Genomic DNA, 24,564 nt, shown 5'->3' with positions numbered 1-24,564 from the left:
TTGGGTAATAAATATTATAACAAACCAGAGACAATTATAAAATGAGTAGCAGCAGCGATAAGCAGCTCGTCCACCAGACCCAGGGTATAAAAAATCCAAATCAAGGGGAAAATTCAAAGGATAACAAATGCCGCTGATAGCAGACAATATTGAACTACTCCCAGTACATATGAACCCCCCCCCCCCACAAAAACTGAACATGTGAAAACTACACAATGATAGGCCAACAAGAAGGCTAAATATACAGCACCTCAAGAGGGCTCACAAGCAGCATGGAGGAACAACCGTAGTAACTAAGACAAATTACCTAAAGTTGAGTGGAAGCACAAATGGATCAGACCCAGGTCCGGCAGGGAGCGCACCCCGATGCACGTTTTGCTCCGCTTTCTCAAGGGGCGTATGCATTTGTACCCACTGACACTCTACATATACCCTGGATAATTAACAATCAAGTAAGTTCACCTGACATCAGGCCAATGGCTATACAGCAAGACGGGACTAAGCAGGACCTGAGCCGGTCAATGATGACCGCGTCGTCTCGCGAGACAACACGTTGACGACGCCACTAGTCACATGACCTACAACAGCCCAATTAGGAGATGAAAAGAGAAGAAAATAAAATATCGCGAGTGCACACTGATCGCGCAAGAAGTCCGCCGCTGACGTTAGCCATCACATGACAGCTTCACATCAGATGCAGAGAACATCTGCGCGAGACAGGGGCCGGAGCTTGGATCGGATCGCGATCACATGATCGCATGTTGTTTCCTGTCTCACCATGGTAACCGGCAACCAACTGCAGATGCAAAGAACATCACGCGAGACCAGGGCCGCCGAAGCTAAAATCGGATCGCGATCACATGATCACACGTTGCTTCCCGTCTCACCATGGTAACCAGCGATCACTCGCTCATCATAACACCAATTTGGCTGCGGGGAAAAAGGAAGAAGTCCTGCTGTCCAAATTATTCAGGCATTAGGATAAATTCAACATAATAGTGTTTAAGCAACATAATGCCTTAACCAAGGTAAGTAACTACTGCCCAAGACGCTATAATAAAAGACCTAAAGGAGACCACCAAGGAAGATCATACCCATATGGAGAATATAAGCTATCTATAGACAATGTATATGTATTAAAAACGTGCTGAAAAATATATGCAATTAGGCATATTAAATATTAGAGTGATTACTCATTACAGTCCTCCTATACAAGCTCACACAATGTATAGCTGGACCAAGTCCTCTTTCAATTGTAGTGAACCATGAATGTATGCATATAATAATATAATAGAATAAATACGACTATAATAACCATATTAAAATACTTAAGTAATTCATATGATAAGAAGTGCATTCTGACAAAAAGACAACGAAAAAAATATAATAAAATAATAGTGCAGTGATGTGCAAGTGAACCGTGCAAGTGGCATGCAGTGATTGTAATAAATAAATCATAATAAATACACAACTATCATCTAATTCTACAGTGCATCAATTCGATAAAGGTATAAACTGCAATGGGCAATCGCCAAAGTATGTATCCAAAGGCTACCCCCTGAATAAATTAGAATGTCAGTCAAGGTATAGAAGTAACTCCAATGGTGCTGTCTTCTCTGTATTCTCATATCCACTATCCCAACACAAGGGTATATCCAACAGCCAAATGACGCAGGGCATATGCATGGTCTGTAGGTACCAAATCCCATATGTGTAAACCTGTTAAAAATTAAACAACAACAATGTTAATATAAAATGACAGTTAAAAACACATGAACGAGTGACTGGTTCGGAACCCGGGTAATAAGAGCGATGTAGCACCAGGGCGCCGAACGCAACAGAGAAAGAACACACCCCACAGGAAAAAAATCTAAAGGAATCTAAAGAAATGGGGCAAAGCTATTGCCCTCATTCAGACCACGAGGTGTAATGGTATCAAGGAGAAAAATCCATTTGGTTTCTCTTTGAGCCAATGTTTTTTTCCAATTACCACTTTGCGTGTCTATTATAATTCGGTCAATACCTCTTACCCGCAATAGGGACCCATCTGTCTCATGTTTTTCCTTGAAGTGTCTTGCCAGGGTTTTCAACTGTGTCTCATCTTCCTCATCTTTGGCTGCTATAATAGATAGCACATGTTCCCTAACTCTTCTCCTCAGTTGGCGGGATGTCATCCCTACATAAATCAAATTACATGGGCAAATAGCCCAGTATATGACCCCCATTGTCAAGCACTTGATGGAGTGTGGGATCCTAAAGGTCTTGTTATTTGCAGAATTGTGGAAATGTGTTGCTCTCTCCATGTTGGCACTGGCAACACACTTACCACAAGGCTTGCTCTCCCACAGGGCCCCCTTTGTCCCAAATAGCCCCACCTCTTTGCGGGTATAGTGGCTGCGGACCAACCGGTCACGCAGGTTTTTTGCCCTCCTGAAAGTAATCGAAGTGTGTGGGGGTATAACACCCTGTAGTTGGGGATCCTGCAATAGGATGTCCCAGTATTTCGTTGAGGCATCATTTACCTCCTTCCACTTGTTGTTATATCCAGTAATGAATCTCAGTTGTTGTGAGTCTTCCCGCATTGTTTTCTTGTGTAAGAGGTCTCTTCTCCTTCATGACCTAGCCCTCTGATAGGCCTTCTCAATACACCCCCTGCCGTATCCTCTCTGTTCAAACCTTTCCCTCAGGTCCCTTGCTTGGACTTCAAACATCTCATTGGAGGAGCAAACCCTTCGGGCTCGCAGGAATTGTCCCACTGGTATGCTTTTAATTAGATTGTCAGGGTGTGACGAATTTGCATGCAGGAGAGCATTTACTGATGTTTCCTTTCAATACAAGTTGGTCGTGATCCGTCCTCCTGCATCCACCCGGAACAGTACATCCAAAAACTCAATATTTGTGCGAGCGATCTTGTAGGTGAGCTTGATGTTCCTGTCATTCTCATTGAGCAAGCCAATGAATCGTCCAAACTCCTTTTCAGTCCCCTGCCAGATGATCAGAATGTCATCTATGTAACCTCCCCAATACTGGACGCCATTAGCCTCTGGCAGGGGATCTGTCTAGAGGACCTCCCTCTCCCACAGCCCCAGGAACAGATTGGCATACGAGGGCGCACAAGATGCCCCCATCGCTATCCCCCGCAGCTGCAGGTAGAAGGACCCCCCAAACAGAAAGAAGTTATGTGTCAGTATAAACTCCAACAAAGAAAGGACAAAATGACACTTATGCTTACCCATATTGGTACTGTTCAGGAAGAATGCTGCTGCTTCTAAACCATCTTTGTGTTTAATGGCTGTGTACATGTGGCAATAAGCATATCTGGTTCCAGATGGATGTCTTCCACCTTCCTTAGAATATCCATCGTATCCTTAAGATGTGAGGGTAATTCTTCCACCAAAGGTTGTAGAAAATAATCAACGTATTTGCAGATCGTGTCACTCAGGCTATTAATACCGGCAATGATGGGTCTGCCGGGTGGGTTTATCAGGTCTTTATGTACCTTGGGCAGCAGGTACAGTGTAGGGATTACTGGATACTCTGGAACCAAAAAAGAGCATTGTTTAGTTGTAATAATCCCCTCCTCAACTCCCATTTGGAGTATCATAGATAATTCCTGTTGAAATTTGGTAAGGGGGTTGAAAGTTAGCTTCTTGTAGCATTCAGTATCATGTAGTTGTCTACAGGCCTCTTTCTCGTACATGGTAGCTATCCATACTACAATGTTACCCCCCTTATCCGCCGGTTTGATAACCACATCCGACCACTTTTCCTTCTCTTTCAAGGCTTTTCTCTCCTGAATAGTACAATTGTCTCTGCCCCCATGTTTAGTTATTTTAGACAATTCCCTCTCTACCAGTTTAACAAACAAGTCTACATTGGGATATAGGGACACGGCCAGAAAGATTTTTGACTTGGGGATCAAAGTCTTAGGAAACTCACCAGGATGTTCTCCTTCTAATTCTTGTTCCTCCAATAAGGATGTTAGGGTCCTAAGAGCTTCCTGTTCAGATAGAGTGGTAAAATTGGGATCCATTCGTGAATTAAAAATCTTTTTAAAGGTCAGACGTCGGGCAAAAAGATGTAAATCTTTCACTGCTGAAAAATGATCAAAATTACAGGTAGGTGAGAAAGATAGACCCTTCCCTAAAATACACAATTGGTCCTCAGTGAGTGTCCTTTTGGACAGATTGATTACCTGCAATTTGTGGCCCCCATCCTGCCGTCTCTTGCTGCCCGGCTGGGCAGCCTCTCCCATCTTGCGTTTATTGAATCTTCTGGGAAATCTGCGTGTGTCCTGTCCGGATACACTCTCTGCCTCACTGATAGAGGTATGGGAGGATACTGATGCAGAGCGTGATCTCACTCCCAGTGTTTTATATTTCCACCGGTAGACCCTATTAGTTTCCTTATCCTGTAGATCACGTTGGAATTTGCTAGTCTTAACATAGCTTTGCCCCATTTCTTTAGATTCCTTTAGATTTGTTTTCCTGTGGGGTGTGTTCTTTCTCTGTTGCGTTCGGCGCCCTGGTGCTACATCGCTCTTATGACCCGGGTTCCGAACTAGTCACTCCTTCATGTGTTTTTAACTGTCATTTTATATTAACATTGTTGTTGTTTAATTTTTAACAGGTTTACACATATGGGATTTGGTACCTACAGACCATGCATATGCCCTGCGTCATTTGGCTGTTGGATATACCCTTGTGTTGGGATAGTGGATATGAGAATACAGAGAAGACAGCACCATTGGAGTTACTTCTATACCTTGACTGACATTCTAATTCATTTAGGGGGTAGTCTTTGGATACATACTTTGGCGATTGCCCATTGCAGTTTATACCTTTATCGAATTGATGCGCTGTAGAATTAGATGATAGTTGTGTATTTATTATGATATATTTATTACAATCACTGCATGCCACTTGCACGGTTCACTTGCACATCACTGCACTATTATTTTATTATATTTTTTTCGTTGTCTTTTTGTCACCATGCATGACTGTACATATAGCCTTCAGGTTCCATAGTGCTCTTGTTGGTGTCAGGCCCTTCCTGTTCTTTAATATGCCTATGATTCCATCACGCCTAGGGGTACTGATTCTCCCAATGGCATCTGCCGGTTGATGTAGGGAGTCTTACAGCCTAGGAAGTGCTCCCTGGGAAAAGAGTATGTCAATGAACTCTCATTGAGAAGGAAGAAAGCTTTCCCTTTAGTGCCATTGCTATCTATTGGAAGCAAATACCTTTTAAATTAATGTTCATCTCTTCAATAGGCCTTGCAACATGATGGGATCTAAGCCAAACCAGAATCTTTCCAATCTGCAGACAGCTGTTTTAACCCCTCTTCAGTGTAGAGCAAGGTAACTAGATGGCTGGGTGAGAGGCCTTTGCTGTACCTCTACAGGAATACTTGGCGAGACAGAGAGGCAATGTTCCACCCTTTATTTACACATGTGCAACACTGCCATTAGATTACTTTATGTATGGTAGCATTTGGGCATTGTGTGACACTACTACATAGTCACTGTACAGTCCATTAACCACCTTCCGACTAACCACTGACAATGTACGTCCTATCTACACATAGCTAATGCAGATATCACATATATAAATAGTCAGGCAGCGCTTTAATCCCATTTAATGGGATTAAAGCTGCTGCTCCTGCAATCTAGCAGGGGCTGGTCGGGTCCTGGCTATGAGACACAGCGGGGACCCTGAGGAGAAAACAGGAGTGGTTTATTACCGCTCTTGCCTTCTTCTGTGCCGGGAGGAGAGCGCTACACGAGCACAGGTAAGGAGAGCAGGAAGCGGCCGAACCGCTTAGAGTGGGTTCACACTAGCGTTAGGGATTCCATTTTGGCTTTCCGTTATAACATGGTTATAATGGAAAATAACGGAATGCCCAGACAGAATGCAAAGCGGAAGCCTTTAAAAGGCATTTTGTTTGCTTTCCGTCCTAATAGAAGTCTATGGGAAAGCATAACGGATCGTCTGGGTCCCGTTATGCAAGACGGAAAACAAAGTCCAAGACTTTGTTTTCTGTCTTGCATAACGGGACCCAGACAGATCCGTTTTGATTCCCATAGACTTCTATTAAGACGGAGCAAAACGGAATGCCTTTTAAAGGCTTCCGTTTTGCATTCCGTCATAATACAAGTCTATGGGCAGAAAAACTGATCTGTCCTTCCGTCTTATGGATTCCGTTATTTTCTGTTAGAACCATGTTATATCGGTAAGCCATAACAGAATCCCTAACGCTAGTGTGAACCCACCCTTACTCTGTTAGTCCCGACGGTCACGTGACCGCCAGGTGTCTCTGGGCAGGAGCAGAGCTGCAGGATCTAATTAGACCGTGATCAGCTCTACCTGTGTGTAATGCCCCCACAGGGGGCTGTTTCCCCTGTACCTGGGGCTCCTGTGGATGTCCCAGTTACAGTGGAAACAGTGGGGAAAAAAATGTCAGTGTCCTCTATTAATGACCTCACGGGGGACATATTATGTGCCAAAAATAAATAAAAATATAAGTCAACATTTTTTTTTTTAAATGCAAAAAAAAAATTGAAATGCCGTAGCTAACAGAAACATCACTATAGTAATATGTAGAGGATATGGTCGGCACTGCTGTAGGTGTGGGATTTAATTTGTTGCTGCACTGATCGAATGTGAGTAGTGGTGGTGCTCAGCATGAAAATCTAGTACAGTCAGGTCCATAAATATTGGGACATCGACACAATTCTAACATTTTTGGCTCTATACACCAACACAATGGATTTGAAACGAACGAGATGTGCTTTAACTACAGACTGTCAGCTTTAATTTGAGGGTATTTATATCCAAATCAGGTGAACGGTGTAGGAATTACAACAGTTTGCATATGTGCCTCCCACTTGTTAAGGGACCAAAAGTAATGGGACAGAATAATAATCATAAATTTAACTTTCACTTTTTAACCCCTTAAGGACTCTATTTCACCTTAAGGAATTGGCCATTTTTTGCAAATCTGACCAGTGTCACTTTAAGTGCTGATAACTTTAAAACGCTTTTACTTACCCAGGCCGTTCTGAGAATGTTTTTTCGTCACATATTGTACTTCATGACACTGCTAAAATTGGGCCAAAAAAGTAAAATTTTTTGCATAAAAAAATACCAAATTTACCAACAATTTGGAAAAATTAGCAAATTTCAAAGTTTCAGTTTCTCTACTTCTGTAATACATAGTAATACCCCCAAAAATTGTGATTACTTTACATTCCCCATATGTCTACTTCATGTTTGTATCATTTTGGGAATATTTTATTTTTTGGGGATGTAACATAGCTTTGAAGTTTAGAAACAAATTTAGAAATTTTTCCGAAATTTTCCAAATCCCACTTTTTATGGACCAGTTCAGGTTTGAAGTCACTTTGTGAGGCTTACATAATAGAAACCATCCAAAAATGACCCCATTCTAGAAACTACACCCCTCAAGGTATTCAAAACTGTTTTTACAAACTTTGTTAACCCTTTAGGTCTTCCACAAGACTTCATGGCAAATGGACATAAAATTAAAGAATTTCGATTTTTTTGGAAAATTTTCCAATATAATTAATTTTTTCCAGGAAAAAAACAAGGGTTAACTGCAAAACAAAACTCAATATGGGTTGCCCTGATTCTGTAGTTTGCAGAAACACCCCATATGTGGTCGTAAACTACTGTTTGGCCAAACGGGAGGACATAGAAGGAGGGGAACGCCATATGGGTTTTGGAAGGCAGATTTTGCAGGACTGGTTTTGTTTATCCCATGTCCCATTTTAAGCCCCCCGTTGCACCCCTAGAATAGAAATTTTAAAAAAGTGACTCCATCTAAGAAAGTACACCGCTCAAGGTATTCAAAACTGGGTTTACAAACTTTGTTAACCCTTTAGATGTTCCACAAGAGTTAATGGCAGATGGAGAAACAATTTTGAAATTTCAATTTTGGGGAAAATGTTCCATTTTAACCCATTTTTTCCAGTAATAAAGTAAGGGTTAACTGCCAAACAAAACTCAATATGGGTTGCCCTGATTCTGTAGTTTGCAAAAACACCCCATATGTGGTCGTAAACTACTGTTTGGCCAAACGGGAGGACATAAAAGGAGGGGAACGCCATATGGGTTTTGGAAGGCAGATTTTGCAGGACTGGTTTTGTTTATACCATGTCCCATTGCACCCCTAGAATAGAAATTTCAAAAAAGTGACTCCATCTAAGAAAGTACACCCCTCAAGGTATTCAAAACGGGGTTTGCAAACTTTGTTAACCCTTTAGGTGTTCCACAAGAGTTAATGGCAGATGGAGAAACAATTTTGAAATTTCTATTTTTTTGAAAATTTTCCATTTTAACCCTTACTTTATTACTGGAAAAAATGGGTTAACAGCCAAACAAAACTCAATATGGGTTGCCCTGATTCTGTAGTTTGCAGAAACACCCCATATGTGGTCGTAAACTACTATTTGGCTAAACGGCAGGACATAGAAGAAGGGGAACGCCATATGGTTTTTGGAAGGCAGATTTTGCTGGACTGGTTTATTTACACCATGTACCCTTTCAAGCTCCCTGATGCACCCCTAGAGTAGAAACTCCATAAAAGTGATCCCATCTAGGAAACTACGGGATAAGGTGGTTGTTTTGGGACTATTTTAGGGTAAATATGATTTTTGGTTGCTCTATATTACACTTTTTTGAGGCAAGGTAACAAAAAAATTTAATTCTAAAATTGTTTCTACATTCGCTATTTAGTTTTGTGGAACACCTAAAGGGTTAACAACGTTTGTAAAGTAACTTTTGAATACCTTGAGGGGTGAAGTTTCTTAGATGGGGTCACTTTTTTTGGAGTTTCTAGTCTATGCTACATCAGGGGGGGCTTCTAATGGGACATGGTGTAAAAAAAACAGTCTATCAAAATCTGTCTTCCAGAAACCATATGGAGTTCCCTTCGTTCTATGCCCTGCCGTGTGGCTATATAGCCATTTACAACCACATATGGGGTGTTTCTGCAAACTACAGAATCAGGGCAATAAATATTTAGTTTTGTTTGGCTGTTAACCCTTGCTTTATTACCGGAAAAAAAGGATTCAAATGGAAATTGTGCCAAAAAATTGGTGTTTTGGCACCGTTTTTATTTTATATTTTTAACGCTGTTCATCCGAGGGGTTTGGTCAAATGTTATTTTTATAGGGAAGATTCTTATGGACGCGGCGATACCTAATATGTCTACATTTAAAAATGTATTTAGATTTTACACTATATTATCATTTTAGGAACCCAAAAAATTATTTTAGTATCTCCATAGACTGGGAGCTACAGTTTTTTTTTTTTTTTGTTGGGCGACTATCTAATGTAGGGGCTCATTTTTTGCGGGATGAGATGGCGGTTTAATTGGCACTAATTGGGGGTGCATATGAAATTTTGATCGCTCGCTATTACACTTTTTGTGATGTTAGGTGACAAAAAAATTGCTTTTTTTACACGTTTTTTTTTTTTTTTTAACGCTGTTCATCCGGGGGGGTTGGGTTACATGTTACTTTTATAGACAAAGATTTTTACGGACACGACGATGCCCAATATGTATGGCTCTCAGACTTTGGAGACACTAAGCAGGCATCCTCAAACTGCGGCCCTCCAGATGTTGTAAAACTACAAATCCTGCGAATGTGGATCTGGCGGCAAGGGACCTGAACAAGGGAATGCTAGTATAAAAGTTATCCACGTAAAGGTGGTAACCCTTATCTAGCAGTGGGTACATAAGGTCCCACACGAGTTTCCCTCTAACACCCAGAGTGGGGGGACATTCTGGGGGTTCAATACGGGAATCTCGCCCCTCGTACACACAAAATTTGTAAGTGTACCCTGAGGCACTCTCACAAATTTTGTACATTTTCACGCCATACCTCGCCCGCTTAGTTGAACGCAACGAGAGACTCATCAACCGCGACCTCCCTTCCAGGTACGTAGGCCTGTACAAATTTGGCCCCGAAGTGATCGATGACCGGCCGTATGTTATACAGACGGTCATGGGCAGGATCACCTCGGGGGGGACATGCTGCATTATCTGAATAATGCAGACATTTCCGGATGGCCTCAAACTGGGGACGTGTCATGGCCATACTGTAGAGTGGGGTCTGGTAGAGGGCGTCCCCACTCCAGTATTGCCTGACACTGGGTTTTTGCACTAGACCCATGTGCAGCACGAGGCCCCAAAATGTCCTTATCTCGGCTGCACTGACCGGCGTCCAGCCACCGGGTCTAGCCAAAAATGAGCCCGGGTGCTGAGCAACGAACAGTTGGGCGTACAGGTTCGTCTGCTCCACCATCAGATTCACAAATGGGTTACTGAAAAAAAAACTAAAAAAGTTAATTTCAGTAAACCCCACTGTGGGAATCTGGATTCCTGGATTGCCAACAAAATCCGGAATCTCGGGCTCAAAATCCACTGGGGGACACCAGCTAAGTTCACCGGCAGGGGGCTCCGGTGGGCTTATTTGGTGGGCCGGGAAACCAGTACGAGCCCCAGGGCGGCTCGTACTGGGGTGGGCCACAGGGTCCCTAGCATGTGGGGCCCCTGGCTCCGCCTGGCAGCGTCTCCGCTGCCTTGGGGACTCATCGTCATCAGATGATGATGAGGAGGATGCGGATGACAAGAGGAACGTGGGGTCATCCTCATCCTCACTGGGGCTCTCGGAGTCGGAGGAGATCTGGGCGTATGCCTCCTCCATCGAGAACATCCGGCGGCCCATGGGTATGTGTGTGCGTGTGTATGTGCGTGTGTGCAAACCTTTATTGTATGTGCGTGTGTGTGGGGGCACGGGTGTTCGCGTACTAAAAAGTGAAAAAGAAAAAAATGGAGAAGGTCCAACTTGCTGATCAGCGGTACAACGCTGATCAGCGGTGGGGCGGGCGATGCGCTAACAGTGGCCGGACGCTAAGAGTGCCGGCCAGTCAGCGCACGCAGGGAAAAAAAAAGTGGTGGGGGGGCAAGTGGCAGGGGGGGTCTAGGGTCTGAAAGCTGAAACCCAAAAAAAGTTTAGATAAAAGTGATTTTTTTTTTTTTCCTAACTAACTTTTCCCTTCTATCCCTGGCTAACAGTGCCTCTCCCTCACTGACCCTAACCTACCTGGAGGGCGATGGGTGCAGGAGGGTGATGGGTGCCGATTAGGGGGGATCTCAGGAGCCTGGTGAGGACGGTGCTGCAGGGTGCTCATGCAGAACAGGAAGAGGAGTGGAGAGAGGAGCGCAGGAAGTTTGAATCTCGCGCCTCTCTCCCCGCACCAATCAGCACCCTGGACAGCAGGCATCAGCACCATGGCCAGCACCGCCTCTCCAAATCTTCGTACTGCGATTGGTGATGTGTAATCACGCCACCGATCGCAGTCTTTGTCCGGTTCATCGGGTCACCGGAGACCCGAATGGACCAGAAACGCAGCAAACCGCAGGTCTGAATTGACCTGCGGTTTTCTGCGATCGCCGATACGGGGGGTCACATGACCCCCCCTGGTGTTGTGACAGGATGCCGGCTGAATGATTTAAACTTAGGACGTGCCGGTACGCCCTGAGTCCTTAAGGATTCTGGAAATAGGGCGTACCGGTACGCCCTAAGTCCTTAAGGGGTTAATACTTCGTTGCAAATCCTTTGCAGTCAATTACAGCCTGAAGTCTGGAGCGCATAGACATCAACAGATGCTGGGTTTCATCCCTGGTGATGCTCTGCCAGGCCTCTACTGCAACTGTCTTCAGTTCCTGCTTGTTCTTGGGGCATTTTCCTTTCAGTTTTGTCTTCAGCAAGTTAACTGCATGCTCAATCGGATTCAGGTCATGTGATTGACTTGGCCATTGCATAACATTCCACTTCTTTCCTTTAAAAAACTCTTTGGTTGCTTTTGCAGTATGCTTTGGGTCATTGTCCATCTGCACTGTGAAGCGCCATCCAATGAGTTCTGAACCATTTGGCTGAATATGAGCAGATAATATTGCCCGACACACTTTAGAATTCATCCTGCTGCTTTTGTCAGCAGTCACATCATCAATAAATACAAGAGAACCAGTTCCATTGGCAGCCTTACATGCCCACGCCATGACACTGCCACCACCATGCTTCACTGATGAGGTGGTATGCTTAGGATCATGAGCAGTTCCTTTCCTTCTCCATACTCTTCTCTTCCCATCACTCTGGTACAAGTTGATCTTGGTCTCATCTGTCCATAGGATGTGGTTCCAGAACAGTGAAGGCTTTTTTAGATGTCGTTTGGCAAACTCTAATCTGGCCTTCCTGTTTTCGAGGAAACCCTCAGTATTCACTCTGGTGAAGTCTTCTCTTGATTGTTGACTTCGACACACATACACCTACCTCCTGGAGAGTGTTCTTGATCTGGCCAACTGTTGTGAAGGGTGTTTTCTTCACCAGGGAAAGAATTATTCAGTCATCCACCACAGTTGTTTTCTGTGCTCTTCCGGGTCTTTTGGTGTTGCTGAGCTCACCGATGCATTCCTTCTTTTTAAGAATGTTCCAAACAGTTGTTTTGGCCATGCCTAATGTTTTTGCTATCTCTCTGATGGTTTTGTTTTGTTTTTTCAGCCTAATGATGGATTGCTTCACTGATAGTGACAGCTCTTTGGATCTCATCTAGAGAGTTGACAGCAACAGATTCCAAATGCAAATAGCACACTGGAAATGAACTCTGGACCTTTTATCTGCTCATTGTAATTGGGATAATGAGGGAATAACACACACCTGGCCATGGAACAGCTGAGAAGCCAATTGGCCCATTACTTTGGTACCTTAACAAGTGGGAGGCACATATGCAAACAGTTGTAATTCCTACACCGTTCACCTGATTTGGATGTAAATACCCTCAAATTAAAGCTGACAGTCTGCAGTTAAAGCACATCTTGTTTGTTTAATTTCAAATCCATTGTGGTGGTGTATAGAGCCAAAAATGTTAGAATTGTGTCGATGTCCCAATATTTATGGACCTGACTGTATTTGCAAAGGCGAGAAAAGAAAAAAGAATGCGGCACTCACCAAAAAATACTCTTTGCAGCTTTAGGTTAGGTCTACACAATGACATTTGTCGCGCAACACTTTGTCGCACCAATGTCGCACAACAATTTTTATAATGATAGTCTATAGTGTCACACTGCGACATGCGACATGCTGCGACTGCGACATTACAGTCGCAAAAAATCCATGCAAGATGGATTTTTTGGCGACTGTTGCATCGCAGTCGCAGCATGTTGCATTGCGACACCATAGACTACCATTATAAAACTTGTCGCGCGACATTGGTGCGACAAAATGTAGTGCGAAAAATGTTGCAGTGTAGTTGTGCCCTATCTGTCACGCGACTTATTGTCGCGCGACACATGTCGTCATGTAGACCTAGCCATATTTCAAGTTTGAGAAAGCACGACAAGCGCGAAACGGCTGTTGCCTCCTAGCTGTGTTTGGCCCGCATGACGGTGAACTTTTTATGTGAATAAAGCTGCAAAGAGCATTTTTTGGTGAGTGCCGCATTCTTTTTTCTTTTCCCTCCTTTGTTAGAAACATCACTATAGTTGCCCTCTTCACTCAAACCTATACATGTTTACTAATATATATCAAAATGATGGTCACAAAATAGGGAACCTATTACAATAATACATTTTTGTGTCAGTTTTAATACTTAAAGAGGACCTTTCACCTGTATAAACTATGTGAACCGAGTATGCTGCCATATAGAGCGGCGCCCGGGGATCTCACTGCACTTACTATTATCCCCGGGCGCCGCTCCGTTCTCCCGTTATAGGCTCCGGTACCTTTGCTTTTTAAGTTATAGTAGGCGGGTCTTCCCTTGTCCTGTGAGCTGTGAGCTGTGAGCTGTGCGCTGCGATTGGCCAGCGCTGCAGCCTAGGAGAAGGAGACGCCCACAGGACAAGGGAAGACCCGCCTACTATAACTTAAAAAGCAAAGGTACCGGAGCCTATAACGGGAGAATGGAGCTGCGCCGCTCTATATGGCAGCATACTCGGTTCACATAGTTTATACAGGTGAAAGGTCCTCTTTAAGAAATAAAAAGCTATAATTAAAAAAAAATGACTTTTTAATAAAAATTTGCGGTTTTCCCCCAAATTAATCGTAAAATAGGGGGGAAAAATTCTCAAAAAAAAACATGCTAGTAAGAAGTTCTAAGTGTCAAGTAAAAAACATAAAACAACAGACAGAAAAGAGTCGTGGGGAGCACATGAGTATGTTTTTTTTTTCTCCACAAGTACAGCAGGTTGAAATAAAAAAAAAAAGTAAAAAAAAAAAGTTGGACAACTCCTTTAAGGTATTACTGTTGATGGTGTGGAATGACCTTGTCCTGTTCCAGTCAGAGCTAGGACTATTTCAAGTCACATGACGTACCTTATGTCATTAAAATATATACAGGGTAAGATGCTCCATATTTTTTGATAAAGCTGTGGCTGACTCTTATATTTACCCCAAAATTAGTTCCTGTCTCGTTATTGCACTAAGGGTGATTAACAGCCTTGCAGTGTTTTTTCCCAGCAGTCATGAATGGAGTGTACCTCTTTCCAATTTTTCCAATTATACTGATCCAATATGTCAACAGCAAACAAGTGAAATGTAATGTCACCAGCGACCTCCCTATCAAACCGTTTGCACAGACACATAGCTGTAGTTCACCTGACAAAAATTCAGTTTTTGTTTTTTGTTTTTTTGTTTTTGATCCAAGGCTCTGTTCTCACGTTTTGATACTTTTTAGTAATATGCAAATTAGTACTTTAGTGAAATGAAGGCATCACCATTGCTTTTGCTGAACCCAAGCATTTCTCCATTCTGTGGCCAGCTTCTCCTTGGCTGCTTTGATTGACAGGCCCAGGCAGAGGCAAAGCAGCGAGGGAAGGACTGACCACAGAAAGGAGCGAAACTTGGGTGCAACAAAAGAAATGGTGACGCCCTCAGTGTGCAGAACCCCAGAGCATGGAGAGGTCTGCAAATTGTTTATTCTATTATGCTATATAATGCAATGTTGTGTCATGCTATTTATAGCAGCCAGTATAGCCATGTATGGATTGTACAGCCATGGTTAACAATCCTCGCTCAACCCTTGCAGGTGGTTGGGTGGGCATCCAGAATCCGCCCCAGCTTAGTCAGTCTAGACTGGAGTTTGGAAGAAAGAGGAAGCTGTGACTTGTGTTCCCTTTTTCTTAGGCCCAAAAAAGCTACACAGACTCACCTATCTCTGCATGATCTACAGAAGGCGAGAAGGAGTAAGACAAAGGAGATAACTCCTATGCAAAAACTTAACATCACGAGCACCACAACTACTATCTGTCACTAGACCCAGAGCCAGGGTGTGCACAGCCATGAACATCAACGGTGTGTGGAAAACCACTGTGATAGACTGTAAAGCCAGAGTCATTACCACTCTGATCTTCCCGCTTTGGCTCCTCGGGGGCCTGCTGTGATTGCACCAAAGGCCTAATTTGCATATGAAAAATAAGTATCATAACTCAAGAATGGAGTGTAGTGTACAGGAACTGTAATGCCCGTCACTACAAAAGTGTCACTTGGTGTGCTGTCGTCCCCCCTTATTTATGGGGAAGTTGGTATAAGTTATCTTTATAAATTGTCATGTAATGTAATGCTATGTATTTCCCTGTTACTGTGACACTTGCATGTACAAGCCTGCTAGGGGTGTCATTCCAGCTTCTAGTCACTAGAGGGAGCTAGGGAGCCCTAGTTTATATAAGGCCCAGACAGGGAAGCAAAAGTCAGAAGTTTCTAGAGTGTTGAGAAGTTTCTAGAGTCTGAGGAAGCTGAGAGAGAGACAGGGGCAAGCTCAGAGAAGCAAGAGGTACTCAAGATAACAGAGGAGGTACTTTATAAAGAGAGAACCAAGGATATACGCCAGAGTTAAGGTATTGGGCCTTGGAGAAGATTTTCTATGTCCCAGGATCAGTCAGGAATAGAGTGCAAGCTCCTGTACTGCAAGTCCTGTGTTTCACACTCTGAAGTCACCTTGCTTAATCTGTATTGCCTGCATCGACCGTATTGAAAAATCAACTGTATGCAAAGGAACTGTGCTTCCGTTAATGTCTCTATATGGAAACTACTAAAGTTGGAGTTTTTTTTTAACATCACGTGGTTCCTCAGTTATTCCTGCTATCAGCAAACGGCGTGCCACCGTTTAATTGGCACTGGCGTCACAAACATTTTCCTACCATCACCTGCCTATGCAGAGAGTCAGCCGTCTCAGGTTAGTGTCTATTGCACTACTACACCCAGGAACACATTTCTACACACAACTTGAGTACGCTGCAGATCAACAAAAGAAAAACTGCTTTTATCAGGTGAACCAAACAGCTGGAGAGGGAGGTCGTTGGTGACAGTTTTCCTTTAAAGGGGTTGTCCATTTTGGACTATTCCTATTTGATAAAAAAAAATTGGATAATTTCAATTAATATATAAGGAAACCACACTTATAGTATAGTCATTGCCTTCAGAACCAGCATTGGACCACTGACAATAGTCTCCTCTTCTGTGACAGATTATGCCCTGCCAATATTTACAGTGCTGCCCATAATTATTCATACCCCAGGCAAATTTTGACTTAAAGTTACTTTTATTCAACCAGCAAGTAATTTTTTTGACGGGAAATGACATAGGTGTCTCCCAAAACATAATAAGACGATGTACAAGAGGCATTATTGTGGAAAAAAAAAACATTTCTCAGCTAATTTGCATTTGAGCAAAAAGTGTCCAGTCCAAAATTATTCATACACTTCACAAACTGTCACAGTCTGTGGGAAAATCAAAAGTTCTATAACATTCCAAATAGTCCAAGCTGTTCTAAAGCATCCTAATTACCCTGATTAATTGGGAACAGCTGTTTTAATCAACTCAACAGGTGAAAAACAGCAGCTCTCTGCAGTTGGTTTGTGGACAGTCATGGCTAAGACAAAGGAGATCAGTGAGGACCTGCGGCTGCGCATTGTGGCTGCTCACAAGACAGGAAAGGGCTACAAGGCCATTTTTAAATGTTTTCAAGTTCCAGTGGCTACAGTGCAAAGTATTATTAAAAAATACAAGATGTTCAGCACTGTGGAAAATCTCAGAGGACGTGGTCGGAAGCCAAAAGTGACACCTGTGCTGGCCAGGAGGATAGTTAGAGAGGATGCCCACTCTCAGGGGGGTGCTAGACGCAATGAGCTCTTCCATCAATACAGATGGAAGAGCTCATTGCTGGAGGGCAAGGGGGCTGGGTCCTGTCACTCTCCGCTCAGCTCCTGCGCTCCTCCCCTCCTTCAGGCCCGCGGCGCTCTGAATGGTGAAGCAGGAAGACTTCTTTCTGCTCCACCTTTTAGCCTGCAGGCACAGATCACACTGCCGGCCTGTGCGGGAGGAGCCTGCAGCCCGGAAATCTGCATAAGCTCTGCCCACACAGTGCTGCAGAGCGATCTGTGCCTGCAGGGAAGAGAGGTATGTGAGCTTTAGGAGCGGGACAAGGTGAGTAGTTAGTGTGGTTTTTTTTTGTTTGTTTTTTATTCAGAGGCACAGAGGGCTTTATTACTATGGAGGGGGCACAGAGGGCTTTATTACTATGGAGGGGGCACATAGGACTTTATTACTATCGAGGGGACACAGAGGACTTCATTACTATGGAAGAGGCACAGAGGGCATTTCTACTATGGAGGGGCACAGAGGGCATTACTACTATGGAGAGGGCACACAGGGCATTACTAATGTGAAGGTGGCACAATGGGCATTTCTACTCTGGAGGGGGCACAGAGCCAGAGGGCATTACTACAATGAAGGATTCACAGAGGGCATTATTACTGTGAAGGGGGCATAGTGGGAATTATTACTGTGAAGGGAGCACAATGTGGATTTCTACTATGGAGGGGGCACAGAGGGCATTACTAGCACAGTGGGCATTACTATTAAGGGGGCACAATTGGCATTATTACTGTGAAGGGAGCACAGAGGGCATTACTACTAGGTATTAAGGGGGCACAATGGGCATTATTACTGTGAAGGGGGCGCAATGGGCATTATTGCTATCAAGGGAGCACAGCGGACATAACTAGCACAGAGGGCAATACTACTATTAAGGGGGCACAATGGGCATTATTACTGTGAAGGGGGCACAATGGGCATTATTACTATGAAGGAAGCACAGTGAGCATTATTACTATGTAAAGGGCACAATGGGGATTATTACTATGAAGGGGACACAATTGGGATTATTACCATGAAGGGGGCACAATGGGGATTATTACTATGAAGGGGGCACAATGGGGATTATTACTGTGAAGGGGGCACAAAGAGGGCATTACAACTGTGAGGAGGCACAATGTGGGCATAACTACTGTGAGGGGGGACACATCTGTACAAAACTAATGTGAAGGTTGTACAGTGAAGGCAATACTACTGTGAGGGGGTACACTTTTTTTTTAAGTATTGGGGAAAGGAGTGCCAGAGAAAGGACCTGCCCCCGGTGCCAAACACCCTAGGCACGCCACTGGTCATCACTCATTCCCATCTTATCTTTTTGAAAGCTTAAAGGGTTGTTCAGTGGACATTACAGCGACCATCATAAATGATTGTTTCAAAGGATGTTAATGCAGACTGAGGGTAGGTCAACAATATGATATTGATGACGATCTATCCTGAGGATAGTTCAACAATCCTCAGGATAGATCGTCATCAATATCAGATGGTTAACCTAACCTCAGGATGGATCGTCATCAATATCAGATTTTTGAACTATCCTCAAGATGGATCGTCATCAATATCATATTGTTGACCTACCCTCAGTCTGCATTAACATCTTTTGAAACAATCATTTATGATGGTGGCTGTAATCTTTGTAATGTATTTCTTTAACCTTTATTGCCCCTAAGTCCAGTTTTGGGCAGTGGTCACATGACCATGTCCATGCAGCTGTTTCCCATTTCCTGTGATGTTATGTCCATGGGTGGGGCAGTGATAGGGGAGTATCTATGTAACTAGCTGGTAGGGAGTGACTATAAACTATCTGGGCGTTGTTAGGGGCAGTGATAGGGGAGTGTCTATGTACATTGCTGGGTGGGAGGGGATATAGACTAGCTAGACGTTGTTAGGGGCAGGGATAGGGCAGTGTCTATGTAACTAGCTGGTGGGAGGAGCTATAAATGAGCTGGTCATTATTAGGGGCAGTGATAGGGGAGAGTCTATGTAACTAGCTGGGTGGGAGGAGCTATAAACTAGCTGGGTGTTGTTAGAGGCAATGATAGGGGAGTGTGCATGTAACTAGCTGGGTGGGAGGAGCTATAAACTAGCTAGACATTGTTAGGGGAAGTAATAGGGGAGAGTCTATGTAACTAGCTGGGTAGGAGGAGCTATAGACTAGCTAGACATTGTTAGGGGCAGTGATAGGGGAGTGTCTATGTAACTAGCTGGGTGGGAGGAGCTATAAACTAGCTGGGTGTTGTTAGGGGCAGTGATAGGGGAGTGTCTATGTAACTAGCTGGGAGAAGGAGCTATAAACTAGCTGGGCGTTGTTAGGGGCGGCACTGGTCAAATGCATCATGGGTTTGGTTGGGTGAAGAAACAGGAAGTGCTGCAGAGAGGATGGAAACAAACCAGAGAGACTGGTTTACATGGTGAAGACGGGTCAGGAGGGTCCTAATGGGAAAAAAAAGCATGGGGAAGCATCCGCATGAGCATAAAAACCACGGTAATCCCAGAAAACCCCTTTAAAAATCGAACTATGGTAAATTAATACACAGACAACGTTATTTCCTCATAATATGGTAAATTTGCTTTATTGATATGATATTACAAAATAAAAAGGTACAATAGGTGCAGAATCTGGGCAGTTGTAAAGTTGCATATTATGCTGAGTGCACATAAAATTGGACAATCTATGACAAAGGTACCATAGCATTGCCTAAAAACAATCCATGAAAAGCCGACAGTCCACTGGCAGCACACGAGACAACGTATCCTTCATATAGTGCAGAGGCCACTCATTCCAACCACATCAACGTGGCTGTTCCAGTTCTACGAAAGCCTCTAAATTGGTGATTAAAAAAAAAAAATGCTGCACTTTGGCTCTTTAACATTATAGACCTTTTGCATCAGTAATTGCTTTGCTTTTTTAACCCCATAAGGCAGAAAGTGTATGATACAATATTGTGACAAGGTTCTGAATGGTTTACCAGAATCTAGGAAAATGCAAACATAAAATGCTCAATAAACCTAAGCCGACAGAGATACGTGTGCATGAATGATATTAAAGTCCTTTAACTGTCTTGTAACGTAATGTATAAGATATGGTGTGATATGGAGACATATGATCTATAATGAATGATGTGTATAGAGAGTGATGAAGTTGTGAAAAAAAACAAAAAACAACCTGCTGGCGAATCAAACAGACCCCAATGATATATATATTTAACAGTCCCTGCAATAAGACTCTGCCACGTAACGTGAGCGACAGCCTCCCTAACAGTGAATGCATATGAACGTGATATGAAATATCAAACCTGAAGAAAAGACATCAATTGCATTGCGTTTACATACTGAGACAAAAAACTTCACACAAAAAGCAGAGTTCTTACAATGAAATGGCTCAGACCTGCTACCCACACTTTTTTGTTTTTGCTTGTTTGTTGTAGATGTTTTTTTTATATACCAGTTGTTATGCTGTAAAAAGATTTTGTGAAAGGCAGCGAGCAGAATGATTTTCAATGTGTTTCTGGTTGTCTTTTTTTATTTTTTTATTTTTTTATTTATTTTTCATAATTATTTTTTTTATTTTTTACTCATTTTTTGGTAAAAAGCATTTACAAAGTTCTAAAAACTAATAGTATAAAATGTCAATAAAATGCTGCTCTCTTCTTCCTGATTTTATGTTGCACACCCTCAATTAAACTGCAATCGTCTTTGTTAAAAACCCTTCGGCGATTTTCATCATCAATAAATAATTTGTTCCTTTTCTTTTTCCTTCCTCGTGTCCATCGCATTGCAATGTAATTTTTTTTTTACCTTCGCTTTTTTTATCATTATTTTTTATTTTTATTTTTTTTACAAAATGTATCATGGCTCAACATTGCAAGGAAATAATATTAATATCATATAAAAATGATTACACGGTAAAAATACCTAATTACATCCTCCCATCTCCATTTCTGGAGCCCTCCCTATTCCCAACCCCCATATCTTCTCCTTTATATGAAATATTGTACAATTCAAGTAGTCTTCCCATTGTTTTTTATGGTACAGACAAAAAAAAAGGAAACTATAAAACAACCAATAAAGTGGCGGTGCCATCAAGTTGGTTGATAACGGTTTGGACATGAAACAACCAATAAAGTGGTGGTGCCATCAAGTTGGTTGATAACAATTTGGACATGAAACAACCAATAAAGTGGCGGTGCCATCAAGTTGGCTGATAACGGTTTGGACATGAAACAACCAATAAAGTGGCGGTGCCATCAAGTTGGTTGATAACGGTTTGGATAACATCAATATATTGCAGGGTTCAAAAACAATAAAAAAAAAGTAAAAATGGTAAAATTCTTATCTGAATGGAAATTGTGGAACCCAGTATTGCTGCCCTTTCTAAAATATGTCACATCAAGGATCAAACATTCTGACAACTTTATTGGTTTATGCCCTCTGGCAACTTTAATGTTTTTTTTCTTATTTTATAGCTGATTTTACACATAGGATACAAAACCCTCTTGCATACCACCGTATGGCTGTTTCAGTATTTTGCGGTACGTTTTTAATGGATCTGTTTTCCGGGTTTTTGTTTCAGTAGTGTTTCCATTTCCGTTCTGTTTTTCCGTTTGGCTTACGTTTGTGATCCGTTTTTTGTGGATCGCAAACGGAGATGGAAGCATACAATAATGTTTAAACAGTAAGTACATAAAAAAATTGGGCTGGACATAAAATTTTCAATAGATGGGTCCGCAAAAACGGAACCTATACATAAGACATATGGATGCATTCCGTATGCATTCCGTTTTTCTTGCGGAACTATTAACTTGAATGGAACCACGGAACGTGATTTGCGGGCAATAATAGGACATGTTCTATCTGTGAATGGAAAGGAAATACGGAAATGGAATGCATACGGAGTACCTTCCGTTGTTTTTGCGGACCCTTTGAAGTGAATAGTTCCGCATACGGACCGCAAACGGAACACAAATAAAAACAGAACAGAAACGGAAAAAAACGTACAGTACAGACCAAAAGTTTGGACACACCTCATTCAAAGAGTTTTCTTTAATTTCATGACTATGAAGGCATCAAAACTATGAATTAACACATGTGGAATTATATACATAACAAACAAGTGTGAAACAACTGAAAATATGTCATATTCTAGGTTCTTCAAAGTAGCCACCTTTTGCTTTGATTACTGCTTTGCACACTCTTGGCATTCACTTGATGAGCTTCAAGAGGTAGTCCCCTGAAATGGTCTTCCAACAGTCTTGAAGGAGTTCCCAGAGATGCTTAGTACTTGTTGGCCCTTTTGCCTTCACTCTGCAGTCCAGCTCACCCCAAACCATCTTGATTGGGTTCAGGTCCGGTGACTGTGGAGGCCAGGTCATCTGGCGCAGCACCCCATCACTCTCCTTCATGGTCAAATAGCCGTTACTTTCAAAGTTTTCCCAATTTTTCGGCTGACTGACTGACCTTCATTTCTTAAAGTAATGATGGCCACTCGTTTTTCTTTACTTAGCTGCTTTTTTCTTGCCATAATACAAATTCTAACAGTCTATTCAGTAGGACTATCAGCTGTGTATCCACCTGACTTCTCCTCAACGCAACTGATGGTCCCAACCCCATTTATAAGGCAAGAAATCCCACTTATTAAACCTGACAGGGCACACCTGTGAAGTGAAAACCATTTCAGGGGACTACCTCTTGAAGCTCATCAAGAGAATGCCGTGAGTGTGCAAAGCAGTAATCAAAGCAAAAGGTGGCTACTTTGAACAACCTAGAATATGACATATTTTCAGTTGTTTCACACTTGTTTGTTATGTATATAATTCCACATGTGTTAATTCATCGTTTTGATGCCTTCAGTGTGAATCTACAATTTTCATAGTCATGAAAATAAAGAAAACTCTTTGAATGAGAAGGTGTGTCCAAACTTTTGGTCTGTACTGTTCGTGTGCAAGAGGCCTAAAGGTATCTTCATCAAAAGCACAGGTATCTGGAATAAAACATACATATTTATCTCATAGATACAGAGGGCTTAAAGGGCTTTTTTTTTTTTAAGTTGCCAGGTGGTGTATACAAACCAATATATTAATGTTGTCTGATGGTGGTCATTGAACTAAAACATGACTTTAGAAAAAGTGGTTTATTCAGCACATTAGCCAACCCATTTGAGATCATTGTGTTGTCTCGAAGGAAGACATCCCTGAAAATTATTGGCATGGATCTTTTTTTTTTTATTAAAAAAAAATGACATCAATGCTCACTCGACTGTAAAGCGCTTTACAAAAATGGAGTAATCGCACAAAGATATTAACTGAGTGTAGCACTAGGATAAATACTAGCCATGATTAATTTAACTTGCCTGGGCTTATGTACCTACAGGTCGGGATATATTCTTGTGGGCCATCTCAGCCTCTCTCTCTCACCTCCTTTTTTATTATTCTGGGTAGGAATTCTAATAGTTAACGCAGGCAATGAAAATTAAAATGATTAAAAAAATATTGCTGTGCTGCTTTTTCCCCCAATATTTAGCAACCTGACTTTTATAGAGCCCAGCAGTTAACCTCGGCCCTATCTTGACATATAGCTCTTGCAGCTGGAAAATAACAGTAATCCTTAAGAAAAAAATCTAATTTAACATTGCAGTGGAATCTGAGCAATGACGTAGGGCGCTACAGACACATTCCACACTCAAAGGGTTTATTGCACCAGGTTTTGTTTTTTGCTAGAAGTCATGCTGTGAGTAGACACTAACCATTTTATATTGCAAATTGGACCCAAATGTTTGCACTGACTGCACAGAAAAACTTCTTGCAAGAATACGCATGTAAATCTCATAAAAACTAGATGCTAAAGAAGATGGTCACCAGCAGGAATGGATGCCTTTACTTTTTTCATGAAAAAATTGGGGACCTATTGTGTTGTACAGCTGACTGTATTATTTTACTGTGGAAATGCACTGCTATATCTTTCCAGTCTACTATTTAAAGGTGGCTACACATGTTAGATACAAGTAGATTAATGGCTGACCAACAAACATCATACACATTAATCTATAGTCTTTCAAACCATACATGGTCAATGACACAAGGCAAAGGACGAACAGCCTTGGAAAGATCATCCATGATTAAAAGACCTTTCTTGAACATTATGTCGGTTGGCTAAACCCATTGTTCATTGTTAAGGCTGAAATCCTGGATTTTCATCTACTTTAGTCTAATCCGTATAGGCAACTTTAGTAATACATGATGATAGAGTAAAGCCTTCAGGTCCATCCAAATTCTAGGACTAAGGACATACATAAGGACAAGGCCTCACGGGATCTAAGTTTCTAGCAATCCGC

This window comes from Bufo bufo, chromosome 10 (assembly GCF_905171765.1).
Source record: "Bufo bufo chromosome 10, aBufBuf1.1, whole genome shotgun sequence".
Classification (NCBI taxonomy): domain Eukaryota; kingdom Metazoa; phylum Chordata; class Amphibia; order Anura; family Bufonidae; genus Bufo; species Bufo bufo.
This window is presented reverse-complemented; position numbering follows the sequence as displayed.